The sequence below is a fragment of the Podarcis raffonei genome, chromosome 6 (assembly GCF_027172205.1).
Source record: "Podarcis raffonei isolate rPodRaf1 chromosome 6, rPodRaf1.pri, whole genome shotgun sequence".
Taxonomy (NCBI): Eukaryota; Metazoa; Chordata; class Lepidosauria; order Squamata; family Lacertidae; genus Podarcis; species Podarcis raffonei.
In genome coordinates, this window is record NC_070607.1 from 18976347 (window position 1) to 18992549 (window position 16203).

At 40.4% G+C, this 16203-nt stretch overlaps 1 protein-coding gene across 5 annotated transcripts in view; it reads left to right on the plus strand.

The window, feature by feature from the left end:
* Positions 1-16203, plus strand: part of NEK7 (NIMA related kinase 7) — an 83303-nt gene that overhangs the window by 6537 nt on the left and 60563 nt on the right. Inside the window, exon 2 of one of the 5 annotated variants that reach the window (XM_053391496.1) lies at positions 6458-6524. The exons of the other annotated variants lie outside the window; for them this stretch is intronic. The gene's annotated coding sequence lies outside the window, so the exon portion shown is untranslated. The remainder of the gene's footprint in view (positions 1-6457; positions 6525-16203) is intronic. 5 annotated transcript variants of the gene reach the window in all.

The following is a 16203-nucleotide window of genomic DNA, read 5'->3' on the forward strand; positions in this document are numbered from 1 at the left end:
TACTGCTGTGTACTCATTTGAAACGGTTGACTGCTAAATCAGCAGTAAGCTAGATTTTAGAAGACTGGAAGGTATCTGACATAGTCCTAACCATAAAATGCAACAGTTCTAGAGGTGGACTAAATGGACTTCACTAATGTAATGCAGTTTTGGCATTTCTGTCACTGTTTTAACTACAGATATTATGCCACCCACCCTCTGCTGTCTTCCTTTTTTTTTAGCAACTGGGAAATAAGAGTTCAGTACCTTGCAGCAGTCCTTTTGGATTACTTTTTTACTTGAAGCCAATATTTTTTAGGGTAGAGACTAATTTTTTGCTAAGTATTCCTGTAATGCTGAATTTACAAGCACGCTTTCACCATAGGAAGGTTACTTGACAGAGACAAGTTTCTCAGAGACTGAAACTTGAAGGTATGAATATGAACTAGTTGTGTAATTTCTGCTTCTGTAGGCATATAGACTCTTGATTAAAACCCCTTTAGCTTAAGCCAGGAGATAAGGGGCTTACAAATTCACTTGTGCAGCAAAAGGCATGGAAATTGTGTTAAGCTGCCTGTCTTAACTTCTATGTTTCATAATCAGTAAAGACCTTCTACAGTCTTGTGTTTGTTTACAACTTGGCTTTTAGACACCAAAACTTTCCATTGGTCCCCCCCCCCCAGTCCAAGACCTCTTTCTCTGTAGATTGGGGCCAACTAAGAAGATGAGTTCAATGCTATGTTGCTAATGTATAAAAAGGCACATGCTCTTAAATAATAAACATTTAAGTCTGACAGTTTAAGAACTAAGATGGACCTTCTACAGTGTGCTTTCATTTGGATTATAGAGAACAGCATATATCACAAGACTAGGGGTAGACAGGCAGTGGGGCAGCTCATTGCCTTATATACTTTAAGTTATATTAACAGTGTGGTTTAACAAAAGTAAAACAAGTAAAATGGGTTGGGTCCAACATTAGTTATCCTTAAAGTAGACTCACTGAATTCAATGGGCATGGCTAACTTAAGTTTATAAATTTCAGTGCATCTGCTGTACCCAACTAAGTTCTGCTCAGTATAAATACAAAAATAACACTAAGCCAAATGCTGCAAAATCCTAGTAGATTATAACTGCAGGAATAAAACTGTATACAAAAAGCTTGGCAAAATTGTAGGTATCAGATGAACATCTTTGGAGAGGGTGTTCCACAATTGGGACTCTGGTAGCCATCGGCCTCATCTCGGATGGTGGTGGCACTTGCAGAAGACCATCCAGTTAATAAATGGGTCATAATATATGAATAGGAGCATAGGGAGAGAGACAAGCCTTCATATTCTTACAGGTCTTCAATTGAATATTTATTTTAACATTTGTCCTAGTGTACAGGTCAAACTAACAGATCTGCTGAGTCATGTATTGCTCTCTTGTTCCCTTCCTTAAATATAGGATTGTAGATTTCTTATTTTGTAAGTCACCAGCATCTTCCCTTGCACATAATTGATTTACCTATAATTTTTGTTAACGGACCTCCTGTTTCATATGCTAGCTGCTTTAATATCCTTCCAGGTTTCCAAAATCAAGCTGAGCTTGAGAACAGGCCCCGCTGAATACAGTGGGGCTTTCCTCGGAGTAAACACCCACTGATTTGGGCTTGTAAGATTCCCCCCCACCCCAAAAAATTATGTTTTGCTTCAGACAGTCTTTTGAAGTATCAGTGCTCTTCATTACCTTTCCCCAAAAGGTCCATGGCTCTTTTTAACCTGGGGATGCCTTTAATCATAATATTTAGCATTCATATAATGTGATTAGACTCTTCAAAGCACTTCATTTACAATTTCTTGTTGTAATTCTTCCAACAGCTTTGTAAGTTAAAACAGTATTGGTATTCTCATATTGCAAATGAGAGATTGAGGCTGAATGTGTGTGTAGCTTGTCTAAAACTACCCAGGAAACTCATGGCAGAGATAAGATTCAAAGTGGGGATTTCTTGATTCATAGCATAGTCTCTTAGCTACTACTCTACACCAGCACTTAGCAGTCTAGATAATTAAACAAGGAGGAGTAAGTAGCTGCTGCTGGGGAGGGATGGTTATGATTCAGGATTAAGACTATGTGCAAGGAAGCTGGTAAAAATCATCTTGATGAACTCCCTCCTGCAATTATTGTTTGCCTTAAGAGGGAAACTTCCATTGGCACCAACAGTGAGTAAAGAACGTAGGTTGAGTCCCTTAAGTTCACTCTGTAACAGTGAAAGTGCTTGTATAAGTTTTAAAAAATTGTTGAGATGGTGTTTACATTTATTAAGTCATTTTTTTCCAGTCTTGCTACTAATGTAAAATGCAACTGTGTTCTGCACAAGGAAGTCTTGACCCACAATGATGTAAGAGTAAATAAATGATTGTTTTGAGTTATGGCTTAGAAACTAAATTGAAATCTGCAAAAACCGTCTCACTTTTGGAGCCTTAAATTTAGCTTAGCCAAAGGTGTTTTTAAAAATAAATTACTTTGACTTTTTTTTTTTTTAGAGTGTTACGATAATCTAATTAAAAGAAGTATCACATTGTGGTTGCATGAAAGAGCAGATCCTGCTATATGTCAGCTTCACATATTGCTAATACCCTAAATTCCTGGTCAGCCATTAATTTCTTTTATCTGAAGCCATATTTTGAATTGTACAAAATCTGAAGGACTGGCGACATTGAAGTTGTTGAAGGCTGTCTAACAGAATAATGTAGGTGTTCAAATCACAGTTATCTAAATTATAAACTAAAGACTTTAGTGGGTTTTTTTTTTTAAGCCAAGATAACTTTGCTTGTGCCCATGCATTCTATGTTCACAAGGACATATCCTTCAAGATGCTCAGATAGATGTGGGGAAAGCTCTGTTTAACATGCTCGCAATATTCTTATTTCGTCTATCACATCACATGTTCTGAGGTTTGGGTCTGGCAGTGAAAACTGATATAATAATAATAATAATAATAAATTTTATTTATATCCCACCCTCCCCAGCCGAAGCCAGGCTCAGGGCGGCTAACAACAATAAAACAATACAAAAGTACAACACAAACAACACTCTAAAATCATTCATTATAAAATTAATTGATCCAATTAAATCCTATAAACCACATGTTCAAAGGTATTCTTTTTAAAAACTATTAGTTCATAAGTTCTGGGACATGACTACTGGTGCTGAAAATGCTAGGTTCCCACTAGAACTGAGTGTTTAAATTCATTTACTATCCTACAGTCCTGCAGTTTTGTACTAAAGTGAATTAATAAAGCTGATGCAAAGCAATCATAGACCTTGTTCACACTACACAATAAGGTAAACTACGGCTTAGTCAGTGAGATTGTGTGGGCTTTTAGTTCTTCTCTGGTCCTTTTTTACTGCATTGCACTAAGCCATAGTTCCTTCTTGGTTATGGCTTGTGGTTAGTACTGAGGAGGTTAACCAGGGGTCCTGGTTTAGACTGAACAACATGCTAAACCATAGCAGTAAATAGGAATGAGGAGTAGAAAAGTGGCTACAAACTCTTCTCTGGGAGCTTGCACATTTGTGTGGTCTCACTAAGCCATAGTTTGGCTTACTGTGTTGTGTGAACTGACTTATAGAATTTTATGTTAGCACAATATTGGAGGAGGAAACTGATGGCTGGTTCAGTCTAATCTCCTGTCAGTAGGGAAGAGAGAGAAGGAATTAATCACTTGGGTGCTGGAAGAATAGGATCATATAGTTCTAAAAGGCACAAGTGAGTCAAGGCACATAATAATAAATGGTTTGAAATGTTCTGCATTATTTATTGTAACCTATTAATTGTTTTTATAAAAGTAAATTAAAGTGACTTATGGTAAATAAATACACACATACATTAAAATCAGCATGAAACAATACAAAGAAAAATCCAAAAGGCAACCCTATTTGTAAAAGACAAAATTCAGACAGCTCATGCACTCAATGAGACCACAGGTAATTAAAAGCCAAAGGTCTGCAAAAAAAGGAGCATTTTTGCACGGCAAAATATGTAGTGATGACGCCAGGTAAGCCTTCCTGGGATGAACATCCCACAAGTGATGAGCCACCACTGAAAAAATGGTTCTTGGGTTGCTACTTTCCAGACCTCCTGTAGAGGAGGCGCATGGAGAAGTGCCTTAGATGACAATTGCAGGGTCTGGGTCAATTCATGTGGTGAGCGGCAGTCCTTCAGGTATTGGGGTCCTGAGCCACCTAAGGCTTTATAGGTAAAGCCTTTGAATTGGGCCTGGATACTATTAGTCAATGCAGTTGGAACATGTGCTACAGATTTTCTTGTTGATTTTGAAAACTGAGGACATGCATTAAAATTGGTAAATGAAACTAGTGTAGAGTGGAAATACCATACTTTTCCATGTATAAGATGAGGGTCCCCCCAATTTTTTAAGTTTGAAAACGTGGGTCGTCTTATACATGGAATATAGCAATTAAATATATAAATAAATATGGTACTTGCTACTATACATGCTCTGACAGTTGCAGCTCCTTGCAGTGGCAAGCTGTGGGGCGTCCGTAGTCTGCTTGCCTCTTCCCACTCAGCCTGCCCTCCAGCTGGGAGGGAGGCTGAAGGCGGTCCATTTGTGCTGTGCGGAGTCCACGCGATCGGTGCCGCCGCTCCAGTTGGCCGTGGCGATCAAAGTAATATCAACCCTCTGCACCTTTCCCATCATAGAAACCTCGCGCCTTGCACCCCTCCTGAGTAACGGCGCCTCCCCCCCAAAAGCTCAACAACTCTGGGGCTCCCCCCCCAAAAAAGCTCAGCGATTGTCTGGCTCTGCCTGCGAGGGAACAGCTGATAGGTGGCTTGTTAGAGGCGCTTGGCTGTCAGCGTTGGTCCAGCGGGTGAACAATTTTTGTCAATAATTCAGGTCAATCTCCCCCCATTTTCTTAATTTGGAGTCCCCAAAAATTGGCACCCAATACACAGAAAAATACGATAACTACAGATGAGCAGATCTGTTCCATAGCCAAATGACCTTTAGGAATTGATTGATTATTTAATTTCTATACCGCTTAACATATTAAAAACCTAGCTAGTTGAGTGGGGTATAAATAATAAAATTATTATAATTATTAAAAATATAAGCTGTGTATAGAAATCTGAAGCAACAGCAGACAATTTAAACAAAATGTTACAAAAATACACAGTTACATGTAACAGTGTTTCATTAATACAAATTTAAACACACACACACACACAAATATCCTACTTTTCTCCATTTTTAAAAAAATTAAAGTTAAAACCCACACATATAACATGGAGTTGACTTTCTCTACTTCTCCTCAAAGTAATAGGAACCTTGGAAGAACCCTACTAGATGCCCTTTTGGTTCACTACAACATTTCAATCTCACAGTGACTAACCAGGACACTGAGTGCAATAGTATTCTGTTACTCATGGTCCCCAACAACTTGTATCCAGAGGCATATTGCTCCAGTACTATATAGCCATTGATAGCTCTGTGAATAACTCCATGAATTTGTCCTTGCAAGTGAGAGAGGGAGAAGGGACGATAATCAGAAGCAGAAAAGTCATATGTTTTGAGGGAGGAGCCATTAATACCGAAAAGTGTTTCTACTTGATGTTGCCATTAGCAATTAAATGCAATTTTGGGATTGCTTATGAGGTGTGGAGGGGAAGGCAGTGGTCAGTGGCCTGAGGCACTAAAGTGAGGAGCTTTTGAGGAAAGGAGGAATAACTTCTGCTTTAGGGAAGGAAGAGCTAACAGCCTCCCTAGGAAAATCCCCAAGCTGCATGTGCAGCAAGCCAGGCCCCCTGGCTATTTTGATTACGTGAAATGGAGCAGCAAGGAAGGAACCCTGAGCTCAGAAATAAAACATTCAGGAGGATAAGCCCCTGTTCCTAGCTCCATATTAGAAAATCAGAATGTTTAAGCAATATTTTCTAGCAGAGCTCAACTTGAAAAACATGTTCACAGTGTAAGCTCAGATGTAGGATAAATATAGAGAATCTCTTCTCAAATTCCAAGTGAATATTATTATGGAATAAGCAGACTGCATTCACGAGTTGCAGCCTGGCATTCTCCAAATTAAAGCAAGGATCGTAATCTTGCATCTTATGCTACTTTTAAGTACGTACTAGTTGTGGGTATCTGGACTTAATTACATGTACATATTAGCTGTAGGGATCTGGTTTTATAGTGATGTTTGATTGCAGCCCTTGGGTACAAGAGGAGTTGCCCAACTCCACAGTAGGAAACTTGGAAGGAGTGGAAAAACATCCCTTTGTATCACTGTATCAGAAAAGGCAGCCAAATTCCTCTGTGCTGAGGGCCACATCGTAAATATATCATGAATCAAAAGGCGGCTGCAGCTAATTTGCATATCTTATTTGCAGATAATTAATGTGATTTGCATAACTGATTTCATGTGCGTGCCAAACTACAATTAGTAGACAACATACATTTTATTTTTCTACACGTAGATGTCCTTGAGCCAGTCCTTGAGATTACCTTGTTATATGGTTTGGAAAATCAGCTGAGTTGAAAAAGGTAAAGAATCTTATCCCCTTATGTTACTTGCCTCCAACACTATTTGTAATTCCGTTTTTTAAAAATTATTCCTGCATTCATGAGGGCTAGAAAACTCAGCCTAGACTCAGCACTTGGTTGTATACCATTGCACTTTCTTTGGTTTTAAGTGGGATTTAAGCTAATGCACATTTATGTTGGTTACAAGTTTTATGCTACTGAATTCAGGGATTTGACTTCGATTAGTTTTAAAGGCTCTAGATTGAATTTTATTTTATTTTTTATTTTTTAAGGTTTTGGATACAGACTAGAGACACATATGTTTTGTACTTAGGCAGAAATCCTATCTATACTTACAGTACCTCATTGAGCTCAGTACCTTAGCTGAGATTCCTGCATTTCAGGGTGTTGGACTAGATCAGGGGTCTGCAACCTTTAAGACAAAAAGAGCCACTTGGACCCGTTTCTGAAGAAAAAAAACCTGGGAGCCGCAAAACCATTGCGACATTTAAAACAAATATAACACTGCATATATTGTTTCTTACCTTAATGTCCGATCTGACAGCGGGCGGGAAGGTGACGTTGGGACGGTGCGTGACTAACGCACGCACCGCCCCCATGCGACGTCACAGCCAGTACAGCGCCCACCACAGTGGGGAGTGTCGGGGCGCACAATTTGCCTCCTCCCCTCGCTAGTATCCGCCCCGGAGCAGCGGCAAAGGTGTAAAAGAGCCACATGCGGCTCCGGAGCCGCGGGTTGCAGACCCCTGGACTAGATGATCCTTGGGTCCCTTCCAACTCTATGATCTCTGCTCTAGTCTATGAGTAGAATATATTGAATTGTACTGAGTGTCAACTGTGTTTAAAAAGTTTGGGAATGGTGGAAGAGTTGGTGTGAAAATAGCTAATAGAAAAATTCCATTTTTAATTTAAAAAAATGCGGAGAGGGAAAGCCTCAGTGAAATCTAGATATGTGTAGCAGATATTTTACGTACACACAGCTTAGATCATGGCCTACACCAGGAATCTAATGTAAAATGAAACTTGTGTCAATGTGTAACCGTGCATGTGCTGTTCAACACTGAGATAAATCATTCTACCTGAGGGGAAAAGGTGGTGGGCATATATCCATGAGAACCACTTGCAGAGCGTCATTAACTACTTCAGCTGCTTCCACTGCAGAATCATAGAATTGTAGAGTTGGAAGAAACCACAAGAGTCATCTAGTCCAACCCCTGAAGAGAGAAGCCAGTCTTTAAACCATACTTTTCTCTTCAGCAGTGGAATACTATTGCAGAAAAAATAATAATGAAGCCCTAGCACTGTGAATAATTCTTCACTGTGTATTTAATTTAAATCTATATGTGACCAAAAAATGTACTATAATGTATGTTAAATAGCTTGCATATATGTGTGGCATAATATTTTAATATCACTGGTATAATGATAGTTGGCTACTTGGTATTTTGCATCTTCCCTGCCCAGACAAAAAAAAACCTCTACAGGCTCTATCAGTTTAGAAAGGAGACCGTACTTCCAGAAGTGTGCATTTCATAGCTTTGACACCTCTGAATGACATAAAATCATTGTTTTGTTTGCTTGCTTTTGGCTTGTGAACCGAACAATGTTTATTTCTTGAAATGTACCTGACAGGAAAGGGCAGAACATGAAATGCATGTAGGAGAAATGGTTGAATCTTGAGATTAAATCAAAAAACACTCCCCTTAAAATAAAAGTTTTCAGAACGGAAAAGATACTCTCCCTTAATACCAGTTACTTCCATTGCAGTGAATGGTGCTACACCACTTGGTATTATCATCACTTGCATTTATAACCTTCCTTTCTTCCAAGCAGCTCAAGACAGCATGTCTTGCTCTTCCCCTGTCCTTTTTATCCTCACAACAACCCTGTGGGGTAGATCAAGGTGAGAGAAACTGCAATAGGCTCAAGATGACCCAGTCATATCTGGTCCAGCAATTTTGGGGGTGGGGATTAATAGTGCCATGGCTCCAATGCTTCTGTATTCCGTAAGATGCCTGTCAGGCCTGACAAGCATTGTGAAACTTTGTTTTTCTTTTTACAAAAAGGCAGACATTGTTGCCACTGATTTTCTGCTGTTGTTTACTCTCATCATCTGTTTCTCTCCGCTGGCTGTGGTGATGGGGGCTGTTTTTCTGAGTCCCCTCCCCCCCACCCCACAACAATGCCATGGAAAGATGAGAAAAATGATGAAGTAGTCGTAATGCTTAAAAACGCAGCTGCCTGGGACCTGGTTTGAAAACTGCTCAGGGGCTCCGCTAGTCTCGATTTGCTGTAATTTCCTTCAATAAATATTTGTTTCCCACTGGCTGTCTACCACAAGTAGAAACAGGATGTTTTAATTTGTGCAACTCAAGGGCTAAGAAAATATTAGGAAGGTTTGATACGTGGACTTTATTTCATGTACGCAACTTATTACTATATTTTGAGATCAGAACAACATTTCCCCCAGGTTACAGTGGCTGGGTTGGGTACTTGCTCTGACATCAGTTCTGGGGGACCGTCATGTCCTGTCTAAGCTTTTTTGGTGTCTTGGGCTGCTGACCAGGGTGTCACTTATATTTGTACAAAAGGTCAATTGAGAAGCTAAGCTTGTGTCTTGTAGCCTGCAGTGGTACAGGAAGAAACAGATGCACACTAGCGGCACCTTTCAATTTTTTTAGTACATGAAAGAAAATATAAAAATGATCACTGCAGCTAAGAGTTTACTAGATTTGGTCCAAATAATCATATCCTTCTTCAAAATGCACTGACGGTATTTTTCTCACTAAACATTCTTTCAGTGGAGTTATTAACTTGGTTCTGAACAAGTGGTCATCACCATGGCAATGGAGAGTAGGAAGGACAGAACAGATCTCTGCCACTGCTCTTCTTGCTACCAACCTCACAGGGTGGGGAGCTCGCTGTGAAGATCTAAACATTGAAGGCCTATAGTCTGCTGTGGAAGTGTCAATGAGCATCAATTGGCTAGAGCTTTGAGAGCAGCTCACCTAGCCCTACAACACTTTGCTCCTCTTTTCTATCTCGGCATTGTCCTAATCTGCACAGAATCAACCACAGTGAAATCCAACATCAACAGACAAGGAAACACCCAATCTGGGAGCTTCAGGCAGAAGCATCCCTCCTCCTTAGCTGGGCAAAATACAACGTCCAGTCAATCACAGCTGAGCACATCTTTGGTCTCCTGAACATGCAAGCAGACTGGCTGAGCCACAGGAAATAGAACAAAGTGCATACATCCATTTTTCAACAGCTGCTGTCAAAGTTGGGCCAATGCCAAGTGGACCTCTCTGCCTCAGACTGGAATCATCAGCTCCAGTCATCAGTGGAGGCATGGGATGCCCTGCTCTCCGCATGGCCACCAGGTCGTCTTCTCTCCCCATCATTCTGAGGGTCCTCCAGAAAATCAGAGAAGAGAAAGCAAGAGTTCTCCTCATTACACCATTCTGGCTTCAGCACCCTTGGTTCCCTCAAATACTCCACCTGGCAGTCTCCCCTCCGTGACACTTTACAGAACAGAACTCCTCTTTCAGAGCCTGATTCTTCATCCAGCTCTCAAGTGGCTCCAGCTGACTGTTTAGAGTTTGAACAGCAATGCCTAACCAAGCTGGACTTACCTGCAGATACACTTCTACACTCCAGAAGGCCCCCACCCCCTGCTTATATCAATCCACCTAGATACCATTTTGATTCTTGTGTGTGTCCACAAGTCACTCCTACAAGAAAGCAGAAGTTTCCACCATCCTTTCCTCCATCCTGTCATGACCATCCGCTGCCTGCCTCTCTTCCCATTTGCTCTTGAAAACGATTCCTTAGAGGGGCAACTCTAAAGTGTCCCCTGACCAGCCACATATTCCATTCTAGGACCTCCACAAGGTGTTTTAGAGAAGCTTCCCTTCAAACCACTGGGGAAGGTCTCCCTCAAACTTCCATCCTTCAAGCTTGCCTCATTAGTGGCCATCACTTCAGCTTGCAGATTTTCAGAATTGCACTCCGAGAGCACTCTTGAACCTTTCACAAAGAGAGGGTTGTCATCTGTACTGACCCAGCCTTCCTTCCTAAAGTTGCTGCTATCTTCCATTTGAAGCAAGAACTTGAGAGAGGAGAAAATAGTTGGCATTCCCTGGACATTTGCAGAACCTTAAAAGTTACATTGCTCAAACCAAAGAGCTCAGGTGGACCAAATCCCTCTTCATGTCCTTCCACCCCCATTTATGCACCATTGTTTGCTGGATTGTGCCCAGTGTGACTTTTTTGTTGTAACGTAAGATACTTTCATCAGTGACACTAAACTTATTCAGCAGGATAATGGTATTGGGGGTTATTGCGGTTTTTTATTATGTATTTTGTGATTTATATTCTGATTCTATCCTGTGAACCACCCTGAGACCTGTGTGTATAGGGCAGTATATAAATTCAATAAATAATGTAAAATAAATATACTTAGCATGATTTTGAATTTTTTTTAGAAGAGGGAGTTATAATCTCTTTAGTCTTACAGAAGCTATTTAATAACCATTTGTAGTATACATCAAGAGATGACCTCTTGGTTGTGACACTGCTAAATTGCCACCTGTGTTTAACTTTGTAGTGCTTTTTTGAGTAATGGAGTTTTTTTGTTTTTTTTAAAAAGCCACTTACCTTGTGCATATCTGGAATAAAATTCCAGACATGTATTTGAATGACTAGTCTTGTTATGTCAGTGTTGAATCCACCCCTGCCCCCAAGCAGGCTGTGTAGATAGGTGGGTTTCTTTCCTTGTTTGACATCTGAGCTTCTCAAAATGCTTCCAGATGTAGCTGATTGGGCCTCTGAATCAGAACTGCTCACTGTTTCACACGGTAGCTCTAAATTCATGGAAGAGGAAGCACCTCTGTTTCTTTGAGGCCTGCCCACTTGCAGTACCTGGTTTTGTCTTACTATTGCTATTGAGAATGGAACATAGATACGTTTATAGCAGAAGATGGGCAGAAAGCTGCTAGGTGTTTTTTCTAATGGGATTTATTAAAAGTGATACCTAAGAAGGTCTGGGTCTGGTCACTCCCTGGATAGGAGACCACCCGAGTGCTTCATGCATGCTGATTTGAATTACATCATTTAACAAAGATATGCTACAAAAGAAATGAGTGGTACCTGCAACAAAATGTTGCAGCATGGCCCGCTTAGGTTCAGGATTTTCTGTTTCCCTTTCCACCAATTTTTCTGAGTCCCCCACCATCCACAACAGTGATCCAGTCTTTTGTAACAATGAGGCATATTCAATACCCATTAAGCTTTTTTTGGGGTGGGTGGGTGTGTCCCCCTTTGGGTTTTTCCCCAAAGATTCTTTGTACTTATACAAATATATGAGCTCCCCCAAGCCTGGTGACGCCTCCCTCTTCTGCATAGATAGTGTTGTTTTCACTGCATAAAGAATGACTCTCTGAACATTGAGATCACTATTAGTATGTATATTTTATGATAAATAAGTGTTCGCCGGCCCTATGGGCCCAAAGGAAGAGAACACAAGCATTGAACTGATACTGAATAGTAGGCAGTCTGTAACACATTTATCCCCAGTGCTTTTTAAATTTCCTATAATTTTCCTGGGGTAAGAATGAGGTTTGGAAACAAATACAATTCTGCTTGTCCCAAGTTATGCTGAGACATTCAAGTCACTTTGAGGGTTCAATTTGAGAACCCATTCCCCTGTGTAAGCACAGTAATAGTGCCGCCTTAATTTTGTTGCATGCAAATATGTTAAAAAACCCTGAAGTCTCTTTTTAAGAGTGCTGCTTAATGTTTTAGGTTGGGCTAATGCCTCCAGACTGTTCATGTTCTCTGCATGGTTTGCACTGTGCAGCTTTAAAGAAAATGACACCCCCCTCCAAAGAATTTATAACCTAACAAATGGATTAAAATCAGTAGTTAGGGGCCTTTCGGGGGCTAGCCTTGGTTGCATATGGTTTGTTCCCTTGTTCTGATACTCTAGCTTTGACCTGCAACCTGCAGGTTGAGAATATGTGGATTAGATAGGTGGCATTGCATTCTGGGAATCCCCCAACTTCCCCAAGTGAAACCTGGACATGGGTTCCTCAGTGGTAAGATCAGTAAAACTTGCAAGACCCCCTGAAAGATATTGGTTCTCTCAACACTGATCTTTTCCTGCAGTGTGCAGCTACAGAAGGGTGTTGGATGTGTTCTGTGTTGCAATACTAGTTATTACAATTGAAAATACATAGGGTTATATCTGAGTTCTGCAAAGAAATTGATGGACCTAAGTTGGTAATGTACACTCAGCAGAACTAAGATTAGGTGCAACATATGGGATAATAGCCTTTGTGCCTGTAAGTCTTTAGTATCTGGGCAAACGGCCTCTAGGGGTGCAGTTTTCACCAGAATCCTGAACTTCTCTCTCCCGAATATGAGGTCCTGATCTGGATCTGCTGCATCGTCTAGCGGTTGCTACCTGGAAGTTGGTTTTTTTTTGGGGGGGGGAGAGAAAGATAGAGATATGAATTTGTATGTTTCCAGTGTTACGTCAAGTGTGATCCTTGTGTCAGTGGTTGGCGGTACGGTGTAACAAGTTGCTCCATCTTAACGAGTCAAAAATGAAAAGGGTTTTCTGGCTGAAGAAAGCCTGAAAATCAACAGGTTACCTAAAACAAATGTAAAACAGAAGTAATAAAATGTATTCTGTGATTTGCTAGTGGCAAGTTGTAAATACAAAGCATCGTCCTCAAACCTGCGAAAACAATGAAGGAATTAACAACACGCACGCCTTATTTGTTGTATTTATTTTGCTAAAATGTAAGTCTGCCGTACTACAAAGCATAGCTGCTTTGTACAGGTGTTACTCTAATATGTATGATAATGGGAAGGTAGAGGAGTTAACAGATAGTTGTTTAGTTCAAATATTAGTCTACCTCTTTATAGCAGAAAATTGAAATCAACTCCATCTATTAAATGCTAAGAATACAGCTAAATGGTGAGAATTGATTTTGTTGCCTTCTGTGCCTATACAAGTTCTTTCTTTCTATTTTATATTGTATCTAAACCAGAAATTTAAAAGAACTGTATCTGTAAACGTGTAATTAGCTGAGATGTTAATGGGCTTTCTTGCTGAGCGTGGACTTTTGCTCCTCCTTTCACATGAACAAGCAAGGAAGCAAACCAACCAACAAACAAACAAACCAGGAAGTCTTTCATAGCTTCCGGTTTCATCTGGGAAACTATGGTTAACAGCTTTGGAAGAAGCTGAGCTAGTAGGCAAACTTCAACACTTGGTGTGCATGCAAGCAACAGGTGCATACATGTTTCAGCTTAAATTGAGATGAATTGTCCAAACTCACTATAGTCTTCAGCTATGTTATTAGACATATAATATTGTAATAATAATAATAATAATAATAATAATAATAATAATAATAAATTTTATTTATATCCCGCCCTCCCCAGCCGAAGCTGGGCTCAGGGCGGCTAACAACAATAAAACAATACAAAAATACAACACAGACAACACTCTAAAATCATTCATTATAAAATTAATTAAATTCAAGCCACTGGCCACCATTGGGCCAGAGCTCCGCGAAGATTGCCGAGGGAGGGAGTCAGGCTGTGCCCTGGCCAAAGGCCTGGCAGAACAGCTCTGTCTTGCAGGCCCTGCGGAAAGATGTCAAGTCCCGCAGGGCCCTAGTCTCTTGTGACAGAGTGTTCCACCAGGTCGGAGCCACAGCCGAAAAAGCCCTGGCTCTAGTTGAGGCCAGCCTAACTTCTCTGTGGCCTGGGACCTTCAAGATATTTTTATTTGAAGACCGTAAGTTTCTCTGTGGGGCATACCAGGAGAGGCGGTCCCGTAGGTACGAGGGTCCTAGGCCGTATAGGGCTTTAAAGGTTAAAACCAGCACCTTAAACCTGATCCTGTACTCCACCGGGAGCCAGTGCAGTTGATATAGCACCGGATGAATGTGATCTCGCAGCGAATACCCCGTAAGGAGTCTCGCTGCAGCATTCTGCACCCATGATTCATGTTGGAGTTGACATGGGGTTCATGTTGGAGTTGACATGGGGTTATCTTATTTTATGCTAGCAGTAATATTGTGTGGTAGGTCAGGCCAAGAGAAATTTGCTGGAGGACTCCCAGGTAGCATCATGGCTAAGCAAAGATTTGAACCCAGGTGCCCCCAAAGTCTAGCACTTGTTCTGCTGTGCTACACTGGTGTCATTCTTTCCTGATTTTTTAAAAGAAAAATGTGAGATTATTACTGCAAGCTTACATAATAAGGTATCAGATCCAATTAGTGATATCCACATCATAGTTTAAGACACTTGTGGCCTTAAATTCCTCTGCAGACTGCTTGGGCATTTAAATTCTGGTTTTTTTTTCAGACTTGCCTAGACAGAGATCTAATTTTTCCAATGTAGTATTACTGCACTAAGACTTCTTTGTATTTTTGAGCCTTACGTTCAAAAACTTGTTGGGATCTTGTAAGGAGTTGCCAACATTGACCTCATCATGCATCCTAAATAACAGTGTGTTTGCCAAGCGTTGTGGAAAAAAATGTCGCTGCCAGCAATATTTTGGTCTTATCGCCACTTTCAGTTTTTTCTGTGTTTTAGGTGTTCTACTAAATCTTTGGTGTTCCTGTCAGTTAGGAATTAAAGGGTACAATAATGTTTAAGAGATTCTTGGTAAAACCCTCCCCATTTATAAAGTAACCAGAGGGTATACACAGGATGTCCTTTGAAAGATTGTGATTTCTAGGCTTTTGAATAAGTGGGCAGACTTATTTTTTAAAGTGTTGGTTGTGCCAAGTCTGAAGCCAATGTTTGCCCTTACCTATTCCTTCTTATTTAGCAGGCACTGAGGAAGTGAATCAGTATGTATGAATGGGATGCACTAATTTCCAAAAAGTCTGAAATAAGAGCATTGGAAACTATAGCTTGACCTTCAAGAACACTTTCCATTTTGATTCCTTGCCCCCGACTCCTTGAATGCCCTCTGTATCTGTAACAGAACCTGTTTAAATTGCAGGAAGTTCTAGGGTCACTTCTAAGGTGTGGTCTCCCAGTACATGTGGGATTTTAGCCAGGCTTGTTGGACTCACCATTGACCTACATGACTGACAGGGTAAACCATGTGTTCGAAAACCTATCTGATAGTGTTTTGCATGCGCAATGATTTTTAAGAAAGTTACTCTGTCACGATGTTCTAATTGAATGATCGTCTGATAAGTTTCCAGAGAACCTGTGGGGTTTCTCAGCACGCAGTTTGAAAACTAGTCTGAAAGTTGATTATTATTTTTTTAAGAGGAGGGAAATATTTAAAGAGGAGCTTTTGTTATTTGAATTAAAAACTGTTACATGACAGCCAGGACAAAGATAATGCATAACGAAGCTGGATTGTATGGATGGTAAATTCAGCTTCTGTACCAGCTATTATCTTAAAGATGTGTGCTATTCAATTCATTGTAAAAATGCTAGCGACATTTGTTTTTGAGATGCAAAGTAGATGGGAAAAGCATTTGCTATGGAGCAGTTTTATTGCCACTATTCAACAAAGGGCAAAGACCAATAAGAACAGTTCTGTAGAAAAGCTTTGCTTCTCGTTTAAGAGTTAAAAGGGCAAAATATTGATGTTTCCCTTATTCTGAACGATTTCCACAGCTTAAAAACTCCTGGA